General features: G+C 46.8%; 1 protein-coding gene and 1 long non-coding RNA gene across 6 annotated transcripts in view; one reads left to right on the forward strand and one right to left on the reverse strand.

Annotated features, from left to right (window-relative positions):
• The window catches only part of RPH3A (rabphilin 3A), a 277,513-nt gene that overhangs the window by 163,716 nt on the left and 90,736 nt on the right, over window positions 1-23,061 (forward strand). The window contains exons 1-2 of one of the 4 annotated variants that reach the window (XM_006052994.4): window positions 11,545-11,690; window positions 12,226-12,346. The gene's annotated coding sequence lies outside the window, so the exon portion shown is untranslated. Of the gene's footprint in view, window positions 1-11,544; window positions 11,691-11,885; window positions 12,066-12,225; window positions 12,347-23,061 lie in introns of those variants that run through there. The other 3 variants (XM_006052996.4, XM_006052993.4, XM_044930102.2) reach the window with 3 other exon arrangements.
• Window positions 348-12,160, reverse strand: LOC123329920. Of its 2 annotated transcripts, none has more exons than XR_006545509.2 (3): window positions 12,023-12,160; window positions 11,695-11,863; window positions 348-500 (listed from the first exon to the last, which is right to left on the reverse strand). It is a non-coding gene; the product is annotated as an uncharacterized LOC123329920 (long non-coding RNA). The 2 variants fall into 2 exon arrangements; XR_006545510.2 differs by lacking the exon at window positions 348-500 and adding an exon at window positions 10,579-10,931.

Genomic DNA, 23,061 nt, shown 5'->3' on the forward strand with positions numbered 1-23,061 from the left:
GCTGGCATGAGGTTCCTGGGTTTGCTGCCTGAGTGAGCAGGAATGTCCCACGTGACTGCAGCTTCAGAAGCATCAGCTCTCGGGCAGGAGACTTGCAGCTGGCCTCCCCCACAACCATCACTCCCTTTCTTTCCTCCAAGCCTCCTCCTCCATGTGGGACCCTGGGTGGATGGGTGGCCTGTATTTCTTTCTGCTCAGTGTCTTTGCAGTTTCCTGAGTGTGGTGATGATGGTGGAAGACTCAGTGAGCTTTGGGCATCTAGCCTAGAGGAAGAAGCAACTTTTATCTAGGAAATAAATGTTTGGCAAAAATGATACCCCCAATCATTCTTTCATTCAGCCATTTATTTAGTATTTATCCTGTTAGGTACATAAGACAGATGTAGTCCCCTGTCCTCAAGGAACAGATATCTGGATGCAGCCAGCAACTCTGGCCTTGGTCTTGCCAGGTGATGATGATCTAGTCTAGGTCCTTCTAAACTTGTCCACAGAGAACAGCATCTGGAAGACATGGGGCTTCTTGCAGAATTCCTTTCACCACTGACAAATTCTAGTTATGATAACTAAGCCTGAAACTTAGGCTGGTCAGATATCTGTCTCCCCTGTGTTTTGAATCACAATGGAAAGAGACAAGCTGTTATAGTGGCCAGATATGTGCAATGGGCACAGAGAAAAGGAGAGTCCAACCCTGTTGGGAGGAGTTGGGGAAGGCTCTTGGAGAGGGCAGTTCCAGGGTCTTCCGTGTTTGCTCAACACAAATATGATACTTAAGAGCATGGGCTCTGATGTCAGACAGAAATGAGCTGAGTCCCTGCTTGATTGCTTGCTAATTTGTGAGTTTGAACAAATATATTAGCTTCTCTGAGCCTCAGTCTTCTCATCCAAAAAAGGGAGATCAATCCTAGGACTTATTTTCCAGGGTTGCTATAATCTCTATCTTGCAAGTAAAGAACTTAGCTAAAATCTTAGGAAATTGTTATTATCCTCCTTCATAAATTCTGGGGGTGGGGGGCGGGGAACACCAGGGATCAGAAAAGAGGAACTATCAGAGAGGTCTCCCTGGAGGAAGTGACCTTGGAGTCTGTAAGCTTGGCAACAGCAAGGATAGTAACACTTTTGCATCCTTCTATATCCCTAGCACCTGGCAATCAAGTTGGCTCTCAGCATGTTTGTTGAGTGAGTAAATGAATGACTGGCCAGAACTTTGAAGGAGGGATGTAAGGTGCACATAGAAGGATCTTTCCAGCATTTCTGTCTTCCCAGGGACTGTAGTTATTAATGGGGTAGCTCAGTTGGTGAAGAATCTGTCTGCAATGCAGGAAATACCAGTTTGATTCCTGTCAGGAAGATCCACTGGAGAAGGGATAGGCTACCTACTTCAGTATTCTTCGGCTTCCCTGGTGGCTCAGCTGGTAAAGAATCTGCCTGCAATGTGGGAGACCTGGGTTCAATGCCTGGGTTGGGAAGATCCCCTAGAGAAGGCTATGGCTACCCACTCCAGTCTTCTGGCCTGAAGAAGTCCATGGACTGTATAGTCCATGGGGTTGCAAAGAGCTGGACGTGACTGAGTGACTTGCACTTTCAAGCCATATATACCATTTTGTACATTTTAAAAATTAAAAAAAATTTTTTTTGGTCATGCTATGTGGCATGTGGGATCTACTTCCCTGACCAGGGGTTGAACCTGTGCCCCTTGCATTGGGAGCATGAAGTCTTAACCACTGTACTACTAGAGAAGTGCCTTGTATTTTTTTTTTTTAATATAAAGATTATGTCTTTTGGGGGTTATACCAAGACTATCAGTGTGGGGCTGCTTCATCTTCCCTGGTATGAAATATTTTTGTTGCCATTGTTCAGTTGCTAAGTTGTGTCCAACTCTTTGTGACCCTATGGACTGCAAGCACTCCAGGCTCTTCTGTCCTCCACTGCTTCCCAGAGTTTGCTCAGATTCATGTCCATTGTGTCAGTGATGCTGTCTAACCATCTCATCTTCTGCCACCCCCTTCTCCTTTTGCCTTCACTCTTTCCCAGCATCAGGGTCTTTCCCAATGAGTCAGCTCTTCTCCTGTATACCGAAGTTTATTTAAATGACCCCCCCGCTGTTGGATATTTAGGTTGTTTCCAATTTGTCATCATGATAAGCATTGTCATGATGATAGTCTCTGTTATTGTTCAGTCACTAAGTTGTGTCAAACTCTTTGCGACCCCATGGACTGCAGCACACCAGGTTTCTCTGTCCTTCATCTCCCAGAGTTTACTCAAACTCATGTCCATTGAGTCGATGATGCCATCCAACCATCTCATCCTCTGTCATCCCCTTCTCCTCCTGCCCTCAATCTTTCCCAGTGAGTCAGCTCTTCGCATCAAGTGGCCAAAGTATCAGGGCTTCAGCATCTCTGTAATCTCTGTATATTCATCTATTTGTTTCTTTAGGTTAAATTCCTTAAGAGACTCTCAGGGGTCAAAATGGTAGGTGCATATAATTTTTAAGGTTTTGGATACTTTAGTGCTAGATCACCCTCCAGGAAGGCTGTGTCATGTACATTGCTGGGTACCAGTCGGCTAATCTGATCGCCAGCTTGCTTCCTGAAAAACGGCCTCTCACCATTTTCACAGCACTTTTCACTGCCTTGCCTGCTTGGCCAAATGGGATTGCTGGAGAGAACCAGCCTCTTCCTTTTTCAAGCCTTCCGGATATCTGTCGTGTCATGTTAGGATTACGTAAGTGTGATCTTGAGAAATTTCCTTGGAGGAGAGATGCTCCCAGATGTTGGCGCAAGTACTGGGGAGGGGAGGGAGGGACACTTGGGGCACTGGGAGGTTAGTCACGTGGCATGCCCCCCTTCCCACCTGTCCGCTTCCCTTGACTCCTGTGGAGGTAACCTTGTTCAACCTCTTTCCACCGCACACACAGAACAGAAACAAGCGTCCTCTCTGTAGTATGCATCTCGCAGCTCTTTTATAGGCTTGTCATATACTGTTTTGTAATTTGGGGGACATTTTTCTATCTCTCCAGCTGGCCTGTAGCATGGAAGGGTAGAATCTTACTCCTTTCAGTATCCCCAGTATCTGGCAGAACATAATGATAAAACAAAAAATAAGATGAGGGTAATAATAACAATAGCAACAACTAATGTGCTGAGCATTTGCTATGTGCCAGGGGCTTCCTTGGTGGCTCAGTGGTAAAGAATCTGTCTGCAACGCAGGAGACACAGGAGACCTGGGTTCGACCCCTGGGTCAGGAAGATCCCCTGGAGAAGGAAATGGAAACCCACTCCAGTATTCTTGCCTGGGAGAATTCCCTGGGACAGAAAAGCCTAACAGGCTTCAATCCATAGGGTCACAAAGAGTCGGACAAGACTGAATGACTATCATATCATATCAGGAGCTTCCCAGGTGGCTCAGCTGGTAAAGAATCTACCTGCAATACAGGAGAGCTGGGTTTGGTCCCTGGGTCAGGAAGATCCCCTGGAGAAGGGCATGGCAACCCACTCCAGTATTCTTGCCTGGAGAATTCCAGGGACAGAGGAGCCTGATGGGCTACAGTCCATGGAGTAGCAGAGTTGGATACAACTGAGTAACTAACACTTTCACTTTCAGGTACTTTACAGACTGTATCAAGCCACATATTTTATCTCATTGAATTATTCCCTTAAACATATGCTGTAGGTATTAGTACTGTCCCATTTTACAGATAAGGATGCTAAGGCTCAGAGAGATGAAATGACTTGCTCAAGGTCACACAGCCAGTAAATGGAAAAAGTGGGACCCAAGACCAATTCCCTTTCAGTCATTCTTCTAGGTGCTTGGTGAGTATCTAAGTCACTTCCTGAGGAGCCAACTTTCCCTTTGAGTGTGTGTGTGCTCAGTCGTGTCTGACTCTTTGCAACCTCATGGACTGTAGCCTGCCAGGCTTCTCTGTCCATGGGGTTTTCCAGGCAAGAATATTGGATTGGGTTGCCATTTCCTACTCCAAACTTTCCCTTTGCTTCCTCCCTGATACTGGCTGATGAATGGAAGATACTGACAGGTATCTGTTCTCAGCAGAAGTGAGGAATCTGGTTTATCTAAGAGGAAAGCCAGACCAGGGTTTGAGAGGGTCTTCTTGGATGTGTGCTTTGAAAGACCTCACAGGATACAGTCCTGCCTCTCCTGCCCTCCCCACTTTCAGTCAGAGTGCCTGGGATCCCTCCATTATGGATTCACTCTTAAAAAAATAAAAAACAAAAAAACCTGGAGCATAAAGCTTCTTGTGAAAATGTGGATTCTCCCAGCAAATGTCAGTCCCCTCCATCCTCCATGCCTTAGTGGGCGTCAGGACAGCTGAACTTCTTTCTCAAGCTGCTCTTCCTCACTCAACTCTTCTTTCCACTCATCCAAATTTAACCAGCTTAAAATCTCACTCAGGCGAGTTTCCTGGCCTCTCCTAGCTTGCTCTGCTCTCTCCCTATAGCCAGCAGCTCTGGTATTGATCATCATGAATGATGATCTAGCCCCAGTTCTTCTAAAATTGTTCAAAGCTAGCTGTATCTTGCAATTATGGGGCCCCTTGCAGAATCCCATGAACTTCTGCCATATCCCATTCACAACTATACATGCAATTTCAGGTGGTCAGACACCCTCTTTCTGAGATTTAAGTATAAAAGATACAGATACTAAACGTTCTAAGGATAACTCACTTATTCAGCACTGCATGTGTTCTAAGCCAGGCTCCTCTGTCCATGAGGATTCTCCAGGCAAGAATACTGTAATGGGTTGCCATTCCTTTCTCCAGGGGATCTTCCCAACCCAGGGATCACACCTGCATCTCTATGTCTTCTGCACTGGCAGGCGGGTTCTTTACCACTAGCGTCACCTGGGAAGTCCACACACAGAACTGACAAAATATCAAAGTGCTCTGGGCCCCGAGAACTTAGAGACACTCAAGACTGAACTGTGTTCTTGAAGCATCCAGTCTGAAGGGAGAATTGGTTATAATGTATGCTGGACCCAGGGAGTAGGCTGTATTTCAGGAGCTCATATGACGGACTAACATATGGTTAGGCTTCAGTAAGTGTTATTTATTTGTCATAGGCAGGAGGAGAAGGGAACGACAGAAGATGAGATGGTTGGATGGCTTCACCAACTCGACAGACATGAGTTTGAGCAGGCTCCAGGAGTTGGTGATGGACAGGGAAGCCTGGAGTGCTGGGGTCTATGGGGTCGCAAAGAGTCTGACACAACTGAGCGACTGAACTGATTTGTTATAGACCAGGAGCATATTCTGGAGGGGGCCTGGGAATGCAAAGATTCTGCCTTCTTTCTTTATTTTCTTGTCATTAGACCATGCTTTTGGATTTCCTGGAGTAACTGGGGCTCCCAACCCCCACCCATGATAGATGCAGTTGCGAAAGGTATTGGGGCAAGGCAGTTAGGTAAATCTAGCATACCTAGAGGATGGATTCAGGGCAGATAATGTGATTGAAGTGCTGGAAATAAAAGAGAAAACCAAATCTATTTTTGCCTTACATTGCCTCAACTTAAGTATACTTGCATAGAAGAAAACATTATGCCACTACTGGAAATGAAAATACAATTTTTTTTCTGATGCACTTTAAAATAAATATATAACATTTAAACCTTAAAAAAAAAATGTGCCTATAGGCCACCTAACATAACACGACCCTTTTCACCTCAGCACAGCATGTATCGCCCTTTGGAAAACGCCTCTCTTCAACAATAATCATCATCACTATAGTAACAATAATAAGCAAAGATGTTGTTACACATGGGGTTTTCTATATGCCAGGCACGCTAAGGGATTTACATACATTAGTTAATGACAGCCATATGAAGAGATACTGTTACAATCTCCACCTTACTCACGGGAACACTGAGACACAGAGAGGTTGAATAACTTCCTCCAGGCCACACAGTTTGTGTGTGGTGAAGCCAGATTGGAACCAAGCTAACTTTACCCTAAAACCTGGCCTTTTAACCATTTCATTATACTGTCTCTGCTGATGCGCCTTCTTCCAGCACCAGTAGTAGTTTGAGGCTGGATGTTTAACTGCACTCCTTGAGGTAAAATTGAGCCTAGTTAAGCACCCAGCACATAGTAGGTGCTTAATAAATAGTAACTGCTATTTTTTTAGAGTATATAACACTCATCCACATTCATTAGCTCAATGAAATGTCCCAGCTGCATTTGCAGGTAGGTGGGAAGGGTCTTGCAGTCCCATTTTACAGTTAGTGAAACCGGTTCAGAACGTTCAAGTGACCTACCCAGGGTCACACAGCTGGTGAGTGGGGGGAGCCCAGGATCAAGCTTATAGCACCAGAAGGCAAGTCCAAGTTTCTTTGCCCTAGAAGCGCCTTGCCTGATAACACCGAATCGACTGGTTAATAAGTAATACTTGTTGATTTGTTTTAAGTTTATCTTGTCAAGTCCTGCAGCATCTCTCCTGTACTTAGCCATATTTTCTCCAAAGGGCTAATGGGCTTTCCTAAGATTTGTCCCTTTCGTGGTGGGACAGAATCTCCCAGGGCACAAAGCAATTGTTGGAAGAACCCAGCAATTCTCTCTCCCTCTTCAGCTCTTTCTCTTTTTCTTGCTCACTTGTCTCTCTGCTCCGTCTACTTGTTTTGTCTTTGACTTATCCCCTGTAGTGAGTTGTGCTCCTGGAAAGCTGCCCTGTGACATTGCTTCTCTTTTGTGGTCCCGATGATAGCATTTCCCTGGAGGCTCGTAAAAAAAGAGAAGGAGGGAGTGAATAAAGCATGTCGTGCCCTGCCAGTGCCATCCAGCAACAGAGCTTGATGGTTGGGCTGAGGCTTTGAGCATGCATCTTCTCTCTTGTAGGACCTCCTTCTGTGTGCACTCATGTACAGTCGTGTGCGCATGCACACCTGCACACACATGTACACTGTATTGTTTGGAACAGGCAGTGATATGACTGAAGCCCTGGGTCCTCTGGCCAAGAGGGGGCTCAGGTGTGATTCCTGAGGCTGATTTGCCATGGGTTTCTTATTGTAGGGCCCTCCAGCAAACTTGCTGTATGGGTTTCCTATGGCTGCTGTAACAAATATCAACAAACTTGGTGGCTGAAAACAACATGAATTTATTGTCTTACAGTTTTGGAGGTCAGAGTGCTAAAATCAAGGTGTTGGCAGGGCTGTGCTCCATCTGGAACCTCTCAAGGAGAATCTGTTTCCTTGCCTTTTCTAGCTTCTAGAGGGTTCCCTCATTCCTTGCTTTGTGGCCCCTTCCTCCATCTTCTGGAGAAGGAAATGGCAACCCACTCCAGTATTCTTGCCTGGAGAATCCCATGGACAGAGGAGCCTGGTGGGCTGCTGTCCATGGAGTCGCACAGAGTCAGACACGACTGAAGCAACTTAGCAGCAGCAGCCTCCATCTTCAAGACCAATAACACAGCTCTCTCTCTGTCTTCCTCCCTCCCTCTGTTTCTCTTTATTTCTGTCTCCCTCTCCTCCTTCCCTCTGCCTCCATCTCCCTCTGCTCTCCCCACCTCTTTCAACCCTCTACTCCATTATCACCTCTCCTCTCTATTCCTCCTGCTTCCCTTTCCCCTTATAACACTGTAGTGATTACACCGGGTCCACCCAGATAACTCAGGGTAATCTCTTTATCTCGAGATCCTTAATCATACCTACTAAGTACCATTTGCCATATATGGTAACATGTTCACCACTTCTGAGGATTAGCACGTGGACATTTTTGAGGGCTGTTATTCCGCCCCACTTGCCAAGTGAAATGGGAACATTTACTCTTTCTGGACAAACTCAGCACCATTTCTCTGGGAGACAGAAGAGCACATGGCCCCTGAGACTGACTGTTCAGATTCACATCCTGCCCTCCCCATCTCTTTCTAGCTGTCTTACCTCAGGCACATCACCTGGGCTCTCTGTATCCAGTTTCTTCATCTCGAAGATGGGCATACAATGCAGTACAACCTCATTTTGCTGTTACAAGTCATGAATATTGCTGGGGTGATAAAACATGTCAGCTGGTGAATCATACGCACATAAAAAAATGGAAGCAGCAATTTTAACTAGGATGTCATATAGCATAATAGTTATAAACCTCGGTCCAAATCCCAGTGGTACCATTTATGAACTAAAGGGCTAGTTGTTTCAGGCCACCGAGTCTCAGTGTTCTCATTTTTTTAAATGGAAATAAAACAATTGCCATCTTAACACACAGGATTGTTGTGAGGATGACATAACAGCATGGTCATACGAGTCACCCAGCACACAGTGGGTAGCTCTTGTTACAGACACCACCACCATCACCACTGTTTGTCTATTCTGGAGGTGATGGAGAGTCTTAATGGACTGCCTCTGGCCTCAGCAGCACAAGGACAGGCCAGGACAGCTTGCTGAATCCAGGGCCCTGAGAAATCCCTTTGCAGTGCTCCATCCTCGAGAGGATCAGAGTCTGGCTGGGCTTAGTTAGCCTTGGGGTGTCTGGTGTCTAGGCATCTCCCTGCTGCAGAGCTGCCAGAGCTTACAGCCGCAGCTGGTTCTCTGAAGGAAGAGTTCTCTCCAGAAGCTCTCAGAATGGAAGAAGGGGTTGAAGATGGTGACCAAGGAGGTAGGGAGGCTGGAGGCAAAATCTGAGAAGGCAGAGCTGGTTCCTAGATGGCATGGTCACCAGGGAAGGTGCAGAGCTCTGGTTTCAACCATATTATTATTTTTTAATTTTGCTGCAAAGCTCTGTTCCAATGAAGGCTTGGGCAGATGCCCAGTATGCAAAACATTTAAAAGTGCAACTGCTCAGGTTGAAAGCAGGGGTAGAGGGGGTGGTGGAACTCAGGCCAAACTTACACTCCAATAGGGGCCTCTTGAGAGGGGGCCAGTTTGAGAAAAAACTAGCAAGGTAGCAAAAACAGAGGCCCTGGAATCAGACAGACCCAAGATTTGCATTTCTGTCTGTGCCACTTCTTGGCTGTGTGAGCTTTGGGGCTTTACTTCACCTGAGTCTCAGTTTCATCAACTGAAAATGGGACAATAATAGCACCCACCTCGTAGTTATAAAGATTGGAGTTAGCAACCATAAAGTGCTTAATACAGGTGGCAGATGTCTAGACATTTAGCAGGTGGTAGCTATTTTCGTTCCCTAAGGGTGATCTGAATTCATGACAGACCTTCCCAGAACATGTGCCTAATGCCAGGGAAGCTGTGAGGTGGGGGGAGATGGGTAGACATTCCTTGGAACTGGGAGCCAAAAGACCTGGGAATTAATTGGATTCTGATTCCACCATCAGCATCCTATGTGGGTTTCTTGAATCAGTCTTCAGATGTCTACTGAGACATGTACCTGGTACTGTTCTAGGCACTGGAACACAGGCCTTGGCATCTGAAAGGCCTAAGGTCCAGACTCAACTCTGCTACTTTCTATCTTTTTGGCTGTGGGCAAGGCACTGTCTCTCTCTGTTCCTCAGTTTCTCCATGTGCAAAATGAGGGCATTGAACCTGTGTCATAGAATCTTTCTAGAAAAGATTCAATGAAGTTCTGCCAAAGAATTGTAGAATGCATTTGAACTTGACTCTGAGAGAGGCATCCTGAAGCATGGGCTTTGGAATTATACAACCCTGGATTTCAATCCTCAGAGAAGGCAATGGCACCCCACTCCAGTACTCTTGCCTGGCAAATCCCATGGACCGAGGAGCCTGACAGGCTGCAGTTCATTGGGTTGCTAAGAGTCAGACATGACTGAGCGACTTCCCTTTCACTTTTCACTTTCATGCATTGGAGAAGGAAACGGCAACCCACTCCAGTGTTCTTGCCTGGAGAATCCCAGGGACAGCGGAGCCTGGTGGGCTGCCGTCTATGGGGCTGCAGAGAGTTGGACACGACTGAAGCGACTTAGCAGCAGGATTTCAATCCTATGTCTGACATTTCTGGTGTAACATTATGCAAGAGACTTAACTTCTTGAGTCTCGGTTTCCTCAACTGTAAAATGCGAGTAATAATAGTTCCCTCAAAAGGTCATGGTAAAGATTCAAGGAAATGACACATGTAAAGTCCTTAGCCAAAGGGCTTGTGTGTAGTTGGTTCTCAATATAATGACAGCTGCCATCATCATCACCTCCACCGCCATCACCATCATCATGCTCATCGATAAAGTGAAGCTCTAAATGGTCTCTAAGACCCTCACATTTTAAGCCCTACTTTTCAAGGAGGGGATTAGGTGATGAATGTGGTAGCTCACTCTGGGCCCTCTCAGTGGGACTGTCTAGAGGAAGGTCCCCAGTAAAGAGGGTTCTAATTCACTTTGCTAAGAAGTTCTAAACAGATCCTGGTCTATTTGAGATTTCCTGTCCTTTCCTCCCAACAAGCAGGAATAAGACTCATTGAGATCTGGAATGTTGGAAACCATGGGAATCAACTTCTCTCTTTTTTAAGGAATTATATATTTTATTTATTTATTTATTTTTGCTGTGCTGGGTCTTCTTTGCTCCACGCGGGCTTTCTCTAGTTGTAGAGAGTGGGGGCTACTCTTTAGTTGTGGTGTGCAGGCTTCTCATTGCAGTAGCTTCTCTTGTTGCATCACACAGGCTCCATACATGGGCTTCAGTAATTGTGATGCATGGGCTTAGTTGCCCCACGGCATGTGGAATCTTCCTGGACCAGGGATTCAACCCGTGTCCCCTACATTGACAGGCAGATTCTTATCCACTGTACTACCAGGAAAGTTCAGTCAATTTCTCTTTATGTATTTCTCCTTTTAATGATTTTATTTTCTTGTCTGTATAGTGATTTCACTTCAGAAGATGAATCTGGGTCTTTGGGGTTTAGGTCTTTGGCCATGGCTCAATTGTCTGATTTAGACCTTTTATAATCTCCCAACTTCATCCCACTCAAACCATGAACTGAAAGGTGAGGCTGGCATATACCATTCTGGATTGGCTGTCAATTCTTTTCTCCTTCTGTCAAGACATTTGAATCACAGGACAGATTATGGATCATGGGGTTATAGCAGCCCACAACTTGGATGTTCTTATTGTTGCTTTCTAACTTCTTGCATAGTCATATGCTCATTTTATGCAAGACTTGGAGATGTTAAGTGACTTTTCCAAGGTTGTATGGGGGTTCGACTTGGTTCTAGAAACCTGTCAAGCGCTTATTCAACTAAGCCATCCTGCCCCATAGAAATTTCCATTTCCTAAGCCTGATCTTCCTGCCCTGATTTTCAAGGCACCTGAGGTATAGGTCAGAAATCTGCAGTAGTGTGGGTGAGGACAGGTCAGCTAGGCTGATTTGGTGGGGAGGAGCCACTTGGAGACTCCCACACTGGGGTCAAACTCTTTTCTGAGCGAGCAGTGAAAGTCTGGGGGCGTATGTGGAAAAGGGGCTGTAAAGTTACAGCTTCTTTGCTTCGAGAGTGAACGACAAGATTAGAACAAGTGTGTGGTAGGTAGGCTGTCACTGACTTCACTGTGTGATGTCGAGAAGTCCCGTTCCCCGCACCTCCCCCCCACCTCCCCTGGACTCTCCCCCTTTTCTGCTCTAACCATCCAATTACTTAACTTCGCAGCCTGAGGGTTCGCTTCCCGCCCATCCCTCCGCCGCCGCATTTTAGCGCTGTCCGCGGTGCTGATCGCCAATCTCCCGATTGCCGTTTCCACCAGCTAGGATCTCTGGTGCGCCCAATCTCACCTCCCGGCCTCCCACCCCTCTTTCTCCAGGTACCTCACACATAAATCACGGAGGAGGAAGGCAGGCTTGGCTCCCCCTGCTCCGGGAAACTGCTGCCCCCTCCCTTGCTCACACCGGGTTTTGCAGCAGTGGTGGCAGCCGCCACTGATTCCCGCACCGGGGAAGCGATTGATTCGTCTACTGCCAGCAGCCCCGGAGTTGCCTACGCGGACGGCAGAGAGAAAGAGAAAGAGACAGAAAGGGAGAGAGGAGAGAGAGAGAGAGAGAGAGAGAGAGAGAGAGAGAGAGAGAGAGAGAGAGATTCACAGAGTGAAAACCTTCATCCATGTGGAGGGCAGGCTGAGGGAGCCACTGTCTTTACCTTGTCGACTGACGGGTCTGAGTTTTCTCCTCTTCCGGCCGTGGTATTTCTTTTCATCTTGGATCTTCGTGATTTAGGGATAGTTGCTCTGTGTGTGTGCGCATGTGTGCGTGTGCGTGTGTGTGTGTGTGTGTGTGTGTGTGCAGTTGCTTTGATTTTATTTTGAGAAGAGTAGGAAAGTCAAATGAACAATTTTCTTTCAGGCACCTCCGCTGAGCTTTCAAACCAAGTCATCCAGAGTTAGCATCTTCCCACCCGTCACGGAAGAGAGGAGTTGGCAAGAATTTGGCTCGCCCATTCCCCCTGCAACCCTCTGGTGTCTTGGTAAGTGATATTCTTCTCAATTGTGTAAATGGGCTAGGGGTATTGGAGTCCCAGTTGCAACGAGGTGTGTACATGACCTGGTGGGATAGAGGTTAGGTGGGAGGGAAAGGGTGCTGAGGAATGACCACATTTATTTGCCCACATTCTGCAGTGTTTGATTGCCTAAGCAGCACCCCAAAGCCAAATGAGATTTCGGCTCACTGCCCAGGGTGGGGGTAAAATATGCTCATGTTTTAGGCAATGCAATCAAAATTGTGGCTTCTGCCCAATTTGTCCTCTCCCTTGCAACAGAAGCTTCTGAAAGTAGCCAGCAGTTCTCTGAGTGAATTAACCCTTTGTGGTACTGGCCAGCCTGGCATGGACAGTCTCTGGGTATTCTGATCTAGTGGGTGGGCACCTTGACTCTGGATGAGAGAGGATCACTTATGGCTGGATGGTTAACCCTTGCTTAGGGTAACATAGGCATGCCAAGTGAAGCTTGCATAGGAGCAGGTGCAGATTGTACCATCTTCCAGGGACAGCTGAGTAATTTAATTGTGGTGATTTTGTGCAAGCTTACCTGTTCACAGTTTCCTGAGATGAGAGATCTGGGAGACATGAAAGGATCACATTTTTCTTGGAATGAGTGGTCAGGCAGGTCAGAGGGGAGCAGCCAGCTGTCTGCTGAGCAGACAAGGTTTTGTTTTCACAGGTGGTATAACCTGTAAGTGATTACACAGAGGGTGCACCAAGCCCATGGGATTTCATCCTTGAGCCTGTCTCAGAGTAGGGAAAGGGGTGATATAAGGTTTGTTCGGCTTCTGGGGAAGGGTTCCAGGCTCCAGCTTCAGATCTGTTCCAGGACAGACCATACCCTGCTCTAGTTTCTTTATTCTGATGGGATCAGCCTCACCAACCTGTTAGTGAGTGGGAGGGGGAGGTCCCTTGTAACTGAATCCAAAACTCACATTTAATTTTAAATGCCTTTGCTGCTAATCTGTGACCCATCAAAAGGGGATTTGCTTTGCTTCTTGGTTTGATTATATCTACCTTAGTGGAAATGAATGTCTTTATTTTTAGCATCTTCACTATTATCTCAGGGGCCACCCCCTCCCCAAGGATTTCCTCTTCCAGTTCTTATTCTTGGAGGTGGGAGGAGTAAAACATCAGCCCCCAAGACTGGCAAGCGTAAGCACGGCCCACTCAGTCACTTTCTCCAGCCCCAGAGCCAAGTGGGGACACCAAAATCCCAAGGCATATGACTGCTCAGGCAGGACGTGACATGTGAGGCAGTGGGAAGGGGTGCTTGGTGGTTAGTACCAAAGAGTTGGTCCTCAAAAACCCCAGGTTTTCCGTGCTGGGTGACCTTGGGGAGGAAGTTGCCTTTGTCTCCTCCTTGGGAAGCCTAAGTGTGAATGATGAATGTGGGGAAATTTGGAGCCACAGTCAAATAAGGAGCCACAGATTGGCCCATGGGTGATATTTAAAATTTTGAACTTTGGCACTAACTGGTCAGACTGGACCACGGCTGGGGCCCTGGAGGAGGGGATCTCAGGGGTCTCCTGCTGCGCTGAGTGTTAACTCTTTAATTGCTGGATTACAGGGAAGTTTAGGGGGCTGGGGCAATATAACCAGCCAATGCAATATAACCATCCATATATATATATACAAATAAAACCAGAGTTGACTTGCAATGTTGCATTAGTTTCAAGGGTACAGCAAAGTGATTCAGTTACACATACATATGATAACCACTGGTTCAGCTATGTAGGGCAGGCCAGCCCACCTGAGGCAGCTGGAACTCGGCTGTCCACCCATGGGTGCTTTTCGAACGTCTACTCACCACCTCCCATCCTTATTTCCTTGGGGGTGGTTAAGATCCAAGAAGCTGCCCTCCCTACTCCCTCATCACACTTGAATTGGTGCATTGTGGTGCAAAAGCGTAAGGCAAACAGAAGCTTCTGGAAAGAGCTTTGGAGTTGGATCAGGAGACCTGGGTCCCAGCCCCAGCTCTGCCTCCCCTTTCTGGGCCTCAGTTTCCCCATCTGTGCTATGAAGTAGCTGGTCTAGGTGACCCCAAGGCCGCTTCCATCTCTGAGGCTCTATAACTGTGTGATGAGTATTGAGTATGTATATTTGTGTGTGTGTGCATTCATGCTTCTAGGAAGGGTTAGCCCTGTGTTTGGGAATTTATCAGATGTGTTGAGCAGGTTTTGTTTGGGTGAATCAGGATGGAGACTGGCTCTTGTTAAGAACTTTCCTAGGTTCCTAGAATCCTGTGCTCAGATGGAGAGGGGTCTTATTGGTTTGTGGCTTCAGTTGCATAGACATCCAGGTCTGGCAGTGCTTGAAAGCCCTCTAGAGACTTATCCCAGAAAGACACCAAGGATCTCTTTGAGAACCTCCACTCTGAAAAGATGCCTATGCCCTATAGCCCACTTGAGCACCTTGAGTTCAGAACCTCTGATCTAGTCATCAGGGGGACCAGGAAGGGCAAGCAGCTTGCCCAAGACCACACAGTTGAGTCATGCACAGCAACATACAAAGATAAGGCACCTGCCTTCATTCCTGGCTCCAGCAGCTGCCACTCCCCTGACCCAACCGGGGTGCAGGGGGAGGACCTTCAGCAGCTCCTTTCTAATTTTCTATCCTGTGAGGTGATCAGGAAGCATAGCTGTGGGGACAAGTGCGGACATCTCCTTTCTCAGTGGTGGGAGGGAGGCAGTGGCCAGAGATCCTGCAGTCCGAAATGGTGGCCTGGGAAGTCGGTCTCCCTGGCTTGCTGTGCCTTCTGTTTTCTTGCTGCCTGTACACATCCTGGCTGCCTATCTAAGGCTGTGGGTCTGGTCAGAGTGGCTGTTCTGGGGGTCTATTTGTAAGCTGAGATATTTACTCTTTATTTAACCCTCTCTCTCTGTCTCTCTGTGAGTCATAGAGAATCTGACACTTTCTAATAAAAACCACCATGACATACGGGCTTATCTTCTGCTCTTTATCCCCTTCAAGTTGGGAGCTGGTCATGAATGCAGACAAATCAGGAGTTGATGTAAAGGCGATGAGAAGCAAACAGCATGGTTTATTTCTGTTAAGCACTGTGGCTGTAACCTGGGATAAAAATAAATCCGGGACCCAGTAGTGGTGGGCTGGAGTGATGAGCTTAAATTATTCATCTGCCACCCAGGATGGAGATCCTTGATGTGCTAGAAGAGTGAAGGAGGCACCACAAAAATAGCCACCTCTCCTTCCTGTTCCCCACCCCTGTCTGTTTCTTTAAGCCAGCTTTTTAGCCTCTAGGGGCTGCAGTGTGAGATGCTGGGAGCAACCAGACCTGAGTTTGAATCCTGGCTCCAGTGCTAGGTTGCTGTGTGACTTCAGGAGAGACCCTAAACCTCTCTGAGCCTCATTTTCCTCAGGTGCACTAAGGGAGCACAGTGCGGTGGTAAAGAGCATAGGCTCTGGAAATAGATCTCCTGAGCTTAAATCCTGGTTCTAGCACTTTCTAGTTATGTCATGTCACCTCTCTGGGCTTCAGTTTCTCCATCTTTAAAATGAGGATAATAAAGGAACTGTGAGCATTTTGAGTTAATGTTTGCAAACTGCTTCTCACTGAGCCTGGCAAGGAGTAAGTGTCTAATAAATGTGAGTGATGGGGTTGCTGTTGGTGATGGTAGCAGTGAAGTCACCCCTGACCTAAATAAGACTGAGTTAGGATAGAGAAAGGTGACTCCTCTGTTGTGTCAGGCACACATCTCTGGGACCCAGGAGAGAGAGGACATGGTGTGGAGACAGGGGACTTCCAGTTCCACTTACTTAGTATGTGGTCTTTGTGCAGTTGCTGGGGGGTAGGGTGGCGGACCTCAGTTTATTCACCCATGAAATGGGCATAATGACCACCTTTCTTTAAGTCTTTTGAGGCCCCAAGGAAAAAGGGCAGTCGTGAGTGTGGTGGGCAGGCCCTGGAGGAAGGCATTCGGGAAAAGAAGCCCTCCTGACTACTCTGTGTCTTTTGTTCCTCCAAATCCTTAGGAGGCTTTTGCTGAATCATCTCTACTCACCAGCTTGGAGCTCAAGGATTTTTCCTAGGAGACTCGAGCTTTCCCTCCCTTCCCTGCCTTGGTGCTTTCCCTGCCACAGTGGGTGTCTCTACATACAGCTCCCAAAATGCTACAAGGCAAGATCCTTAGGGCCAAGGCTGTACCCCCTTCCTTTTTAGGGTCACAGTTAGCACGGCAGGTGCTCAGCAATGACTTGCATGAGTGAATGAATGAATGAAACCTTGATTGACTAGTGAACTGGTCAGTTTGGAGAGATGCCTTTAGCCTACGGTCCAGCCAGTGACCTGCACGCAGTAGGTCCTTAGTTAGCATTGGTTCATTATGATGAGTCATTGGTGAAGAGTTTAAAAAGGGTTGGCTTTCTTGCCTTTCTTGCCTGTCAAAGAGTTAGCTGACATTTATCCATATGTCATACATTTATTGAGTACTTACAGTATGCCTGGCACTATGGTGGGCATTGGCAAATAATAATAATAATAGTGACAAAGACACAGTCCCTTTGGGACTTAGATAAAGTAAGCGACTGCCTACAAAATGTGATCTTTTCAGGGAGAGGGCAGGTTTTAGTACAAAGAGGTCTTCCTTCATCACCCTAAAACACTCAGCTCACTGATATGTGAAAATCCATCATTAAAGTTTCATTCTTTGTCTTTAGGCTTTGCTCTTGGATGAAGAGCAGATGCTTTTGGGGTGGAATAATGCATCCTGCTTATTAGTCACTTACACTTTAGCGAGGCGGAGTTGTAAAATCCTTTCTGAAAAGTGAGGGGAGCTTTTTGAAAAGCTTTTTGTGAGTGAGAAGCGGCATTTGCACAAAGTAAGCTTGTGGCTTTACCTGGGAGGGCAAAAGGCAGAGAAAGACAAACATTGCTGGGTTCACATTCTGCTGTAAAAAGCGCTCAGTGCTCAAGAGACTGATTCACCTGAACTGGGTGGTTCATCTGACTCGGTGGTTCTCAGAGTACGGTCCTTGCCACCTCCCATGCCCACCCCCAGCGGTATCAGCATCATCTGAGAACTTGTTAGAAAAGGCAAATTCCTGGGTTAGATTCTGGACCCGTCCCATGAGAAACTCTGAGTTCAGGGCCCTGGGCTCTGTGTTTTCCTAAACCACCAATGCTATCGATTAAAGAGTTATTTGAAATGCAAAACACTTTTACAGGTGTTAGTTATAACAGTTCTAGGTGTGTAGTGAGCGTCAGACTTTTTGCCATGGTCCCCCACCCTCCACATCCCCCAAGGGGCTGAGAACTGGGTCTGTCGCCTCCCCAGGACACATCATTAACTTTCTGCTACTGGCTCCCTCTATTTCCCATGGGAGCACAAGCTGCACCTAGCATTCCCTGCTAACCTGAGTGCTCTAGGAGGCTACTTCTTTCTCAGTCAGGATGCAAGGACTCAGGTTATAGGATGGTTCGTTGTCAAGGTGGTAAGGATCACCCCTCCAGCCTGGCCAGGGAACAGACTTGGTTCCTTTTAGTCCAACACAGCTTCCCATTTGGGCCAGGGAAAAGTGGGAGACCAGAGTGCAGTGCTGAGGCACCAGACTGCGTATGCAATGTCACTGTGGTTTCTTCGAAGTAATTGTCTTGCTGTCATTACTTTTAAAGACATAATGCACGCTTAAATCTCATTGTAATGGAGCTGTGTCAGACTCTGGCTTAGGAATGCAGCTAGTGAGCAAGATAACTGGCCTCAGGAAGCTGGGGGCTTTCCCCCACCCCTCTGCAATCAATCAACAAGAGGAAATTAATCTGACAGTGTCATAATGATGTTTGGTTTGTGAAAGATTTATTTGGAGAGCGGGAGAAAAAAAAACAACTCTCCGCATCTCTTAATATAATCTTTTAAGTTCATTCAGCTGCCTTTTTCTTCTTTCTTCCTCTCTCTTTCTTTCTTTCTCTCCTTCCTTTCCTCTTGAATGCATCTACACCATGATAAGCAGCAGCTTGTGAATGGAAGCAGCTTTCAGTAGAGAACAGATTAGGCAAGCAAGTTTGGTGCCAGCCATTGATGGCGAGGTGGTGTCTGGGGCTCCTGAGAAGAGAGATGATTTCTCAAAGTTTGTCGGGAGGCCCTCTATGCAAGATGCTGCCAGAAGGCATCTGTGTGGTCCACTCTTCCCCCAAGCCCAGCCTGCCCCTGTCCCATCCCCTCTACCTGTCAGTTTCTTCTGTCACAGTAGCACTGGGTCTCTAAGTCTCTGTCTCTTCTCTCTCCCCTTCTCACACCCTCACCGCATCCCCTTCTCCATCTTTCCCACCCTTTAAAAATTCCCTTTCTTTCTTCTCATAGTTCATCTTTCCTCCCCTTCTTTCTCCCTCATCTGATCTCTGCTCTCTCCCTCTGGCTGGCATTTTCTCCCAATCTCTTTCCATCTTCCTCTCCTAAATTCTGCCCTTCCCCATCCCATCTTTAGTCTCACCCAGGTAGATATACCAAAGTGACTTGGGAAGGGAATGCATTTACAAGTCCCGAGACCTCAAGTTGGGTCTCTGAGTAGGGTGAACCAACTCTCCCAGTTAGCCTGGGACTGAGGGGATTCTTGGCAGGCAGGAATGTCTGTGTTAAAACTGAGAGAAGCTCAAGCAAATTAGGACCAGTTGGTCATCTTACTGCTAAGGTCAAGTGCTTGGGACTTTGTGGAGCTTTCAAAAGCCCAGAGATGTAACTTCCTGGGCAAGTTGCCTGTCCTGCTGCTCAAGAGAGGAGCAGAGTGGTTTCTGAAGCTCTCCCCAGCCTCAGTGTGTTCAGCACAGCTCTGCATGGCTCTGAAGACTACCCGGGCATGCAAAGGCCAGTGGTCAGTCAAGGGCATGGGGCTGACTCCTTCCTCCTTTCTGACTTCCTTCCTCCAACAAGACTTACCACCCAGCCAGTTAGCTCTGCACTCCTCAGTCACAAGAGGGATCTGGTGAGAGACTGCAGGTGCTCCCTATGACAGAGATTCCCACATTTGAGCCTGGGTCAAAAGTCCTTGGAGGGCTGTTAACACAGAGTTTCTGATTCAGTGGGACTAGGATGGGGCCCAAGAATTTGCATGTCTAACACATCATTCTCAGGGGACATGGATGCTGCTGCTCCAGGAATTCCACTTTGGGATCCACTGCTTTCTGCAAACTCATTCCCTTTCATTTATTTATTCCCTCATTTATTCCTTCATTCATTCATTCTCAGATATTTATTGTATCCTACCATGTGCCAGGCACTGGGGACTCAGCAGTGAATGAGACAGAGTTCCCTGCCTTTCTAGAGCTTACAGTCTAGTGAGGAACAAAAGAAAAACACAAACAAGATGGTTTTAGACTATGTCAAGTGCTATGAGGGAAACAGCATGACATGACAGATAGTGATAAATGGTGTGCAGGGAAAGAGATAACTTAGTAATTAAAATTTAGTTATAGGCTGTCCACCTGAAATTATCACATAGTTAATCAGCTATACTCCCATACAAAGTAAAAAGTTTTAAAAATTAGTTACAAAAAGATGGCCAGGGGAGATGGTAATGGTTGGATTGAGAGCTGAGTCTCTAGAAGGAGCCAGAAGGATCCAGGCTGGGGGAATGACAATTGCAAAAGCAGAGACAACTATGTTGTCTTGATGGAACAGCAAGAAGGTCAGTGTGGTGGGATGGGGGGGAAGAGAGGGGGCCGAGGTGGGAGGGGCCTGTGGGCTGCAGGACCTGCCAGGGTAGGCATGGAGTCTGGATTTCATTTCACTAGGGGGTGGCGGGAGGGTTTGAATCAGAAGAGTGACATGACCTAGTTTACAATTTTGGTAATGATCACTTTGTTTTCTGAGTGGAGAGCAGACTGCAGGAGGCAGGGGTGGAAGCCAGGAGACCAGTGACGGGGAGCAGTGACACAGCCTGGGGGACTACGGGGTGCAAAGAAGATGGTGGTCAGATTCGGGGTGGCGTCTGCAGTAGCTCGGCCACCTCTCAATGGTGGATTAGGTGTGGGGGTCCATTCTTGGCAGTGGTTTAGCGGTTGTGATTCCGGGCACCGAAAGTGGGGCCCGTGGGTTAAGACGCCAGGCCGGCTAACGTGTATCGTCCCCTCCCCCGCCTCCCCCACCCCCAGAGGAAAAGGCAGCAGCTGGAGTTTTTCTTTCTCCCATGAGCAGTGGCTGGATTAACCTGTCAGCGTTAAGGAGGACATTGGCGGAACTTGGCGAAGCCGAGGAAGCCACTGGAAGTGGCCGCTGCCGCCGTGTCAGGCTGGGACGTGGGGTCAAGTCTCTTTCCCAAAAGTCTGGAGATCGGGGTGGGGGCTTGCGGGAAAGGTTGTTGGACAGGATGGTGGACCACTTCTGGCGTCTGCAGCTTCCCCTCTGATCGTTAGAGACCTACCTGTGGCTCACCTGAGGGAACCTAGGCCAGAGGGCATCGTAGGCACTGAGCATGCGCCGAAGGAAGAGCGCTGGAGGACCTTCATCCCCCCTCAGCCCCTCTCCCCACCCCTGCCTCGCCCTGGGCGGGGTGAAAAGCCACGTGCAGACCGATGACGTACCTCAAATGCCAGGCATCTGCTGCTGTTTCTTTTGGTTTGCTTTCTCTTCTCTCTCTCTCTTTTTTTAAACTTTGGAAGGGTTGATCTAGCCAGGGCCGACCTCCGTGTTATCTGTGTGTTTTTTTAAAGACGGCCTGGTGTATTACATTGATTGATTTGCGGATATTGAAGAATCCTTGCATCCCTGGGATAAAGCCCACTTCCTCATGGTGTATGATCTTTTTAATGTGTTGTTGGATTTTGATTGCTAGAATTTTGTTAAGGATTTTTGCATCTATATTCATCAGCCAGTCCAGGTTCGATGAACCATACTGGATGCTTGGGGCTGGTGCACTGGGACGACCCAGAGGAATGGTACGGGGAGGGAGGAGGGAGGAGGGTTCAGGATGGGGAACAAGTGTATACCTGTGGCAGATTCATGTTGATGTATGGTAAAACCAATACAATATTGTAAAGTTAAAAAATACAGTAAGATAAATATATTAAAGCTAAAAAAAAATTAAAAATAAAAAAAAATAAAGACGGGCCTGGGCGCGTCAACAGTGCATAAGTCACTTTGGGGAGAAATCCCCGGGAAAAATAAATAGTGCTTATATGCTGGTTACCAAGTGGGGGCTTTACTTCTGATTATAGTGGGAGGAGAGCTGTCCTCATTCACAGCCTCTCAATTTTCTGCACAGAACTCATCTGCTTTACAGATTAGCATGAAATTTTCGTTCTGATACAAGGTGCCGAGGGTGAATTTATTCATGGTCTAGTACACGACCATGACCATCACCTATCCTTGCAGGCTTCTTTCTCAGTTATTTATTCTTTATTATTTATTTTTAAAATTTATTTAATTAATTTATTTATTTTTAATTTATTATTTATTCTCTTTTATTCCCCTACCCCAAACCCTTCCCCTAATAGGCAACCCTTCTATTCTGTTCAATGATCATCTCTTTTGTTGTTTATGCACCTGCAAAACGTGTATTTTTTTCCTTAACTTTTTATTTTGTATTGGACTATAGCCGATGAACAATGTTGTGATATTTTCAGGTGAACAGCAAAGGGAGTCAGCCATACATACACATGTATCCATTCTCCCCCAAACTGCCCTCCCATCCAAGCTGCCACATAACATTGAGCAGAGTTCCCTGTGCTGTACAGTAGGTCCTTGTTGGCTATCCATTTTAAATATAGCAGTGTGTACCTGACCTTCCCAAACTCCCTAACTGTCCTTTCCGCCAGCAACCATAAGTTCACAAAACATGTATTTTTAATTTACATAAATGGTATGGTGCTATAGATCTCATTGTTTCTCACCTTCTTTCCCCCACCCAGCACTGTTTTTTAAGAGATCGTGAGATGTGCATCTAATCCTTTGCTTCTAATTGTTGCTGTGCTCCAAAGTGTCAATCCCTTATATTTTACCCATTTTCTTATATTAGTTTCTCTCCAGTTACCCAGATCATTTCTGGAAATTTCCCTGCACTGGGCAGCTGGGATTCTTTCAAGGTATAGAGATTCATTTTTAATAGAACTTTAATGTCATTTGGGGCTTCCTTGGTGGCTCAGATGGTAAAGAGTCCACCTGCAATACAGGAGACCCGGGTTCAATAGCTAGGTCAGGAAGATCCCCTGGAGAAGGGAATGACTACCCACTCCAGTATTCTTGTCTGGAGAATTGCCTGGTGGGCTGTAGTCCATAGGGTCGCAAAGAGTTGGACACGGCTGAAGCAACTTAGCATGTAGCAATGTCATTTGAGAGGTGCAGGTTGATGCTTTACTGTTTTGCTTTGGATGGTTTGCTCAGCAAACACTGAGGAACAGCTTCTAATATCAGACCCCATAGGTATGTCGAGGAAAGCAGAGGTCAAGTTGATGGGGTCTGGAGCCAGGGACATCTGGGTTTAAATTCTGTCTCAGATACTCATTGACTGTGTGACCTTTGGCAAAGTGAGTTTGTCTCTCTGAGTCTTAGTTTCTTCTATAAAATGGGGATAGTCTTAATATTCTTATAAGATTGCTTGAGAGTGAAATGAGATTATGCATGATGTGGTTTGTGTAAGGAAACTTTGTCTTAAATGATACTTGGGGGTGGGATGTGGATAAATGGGTGTTAATGGCCCCTCCATGTTCTGCTGAATTTACCCTGTGTGGAGGGGTGTATATGTGTGTGTTGGGG

The sequence above is a fragment of the Bubalus bubalis genome, chromosome 17, assembly GCF_019923935.1.
Source record: "Bubalus bubalis isolate 160015118507 breed Murrah chromosome 17, NDDB_SH_1, whole genome shotgun sequence".
In the NCBI taxonomy this organism is placed as follows: domain Eukaryota; kingdom Metazoa; phylum Chordata; class Mammalia; order Artiodactyla; family Bovidae; genus Bubalus; species Bubalus bubalis.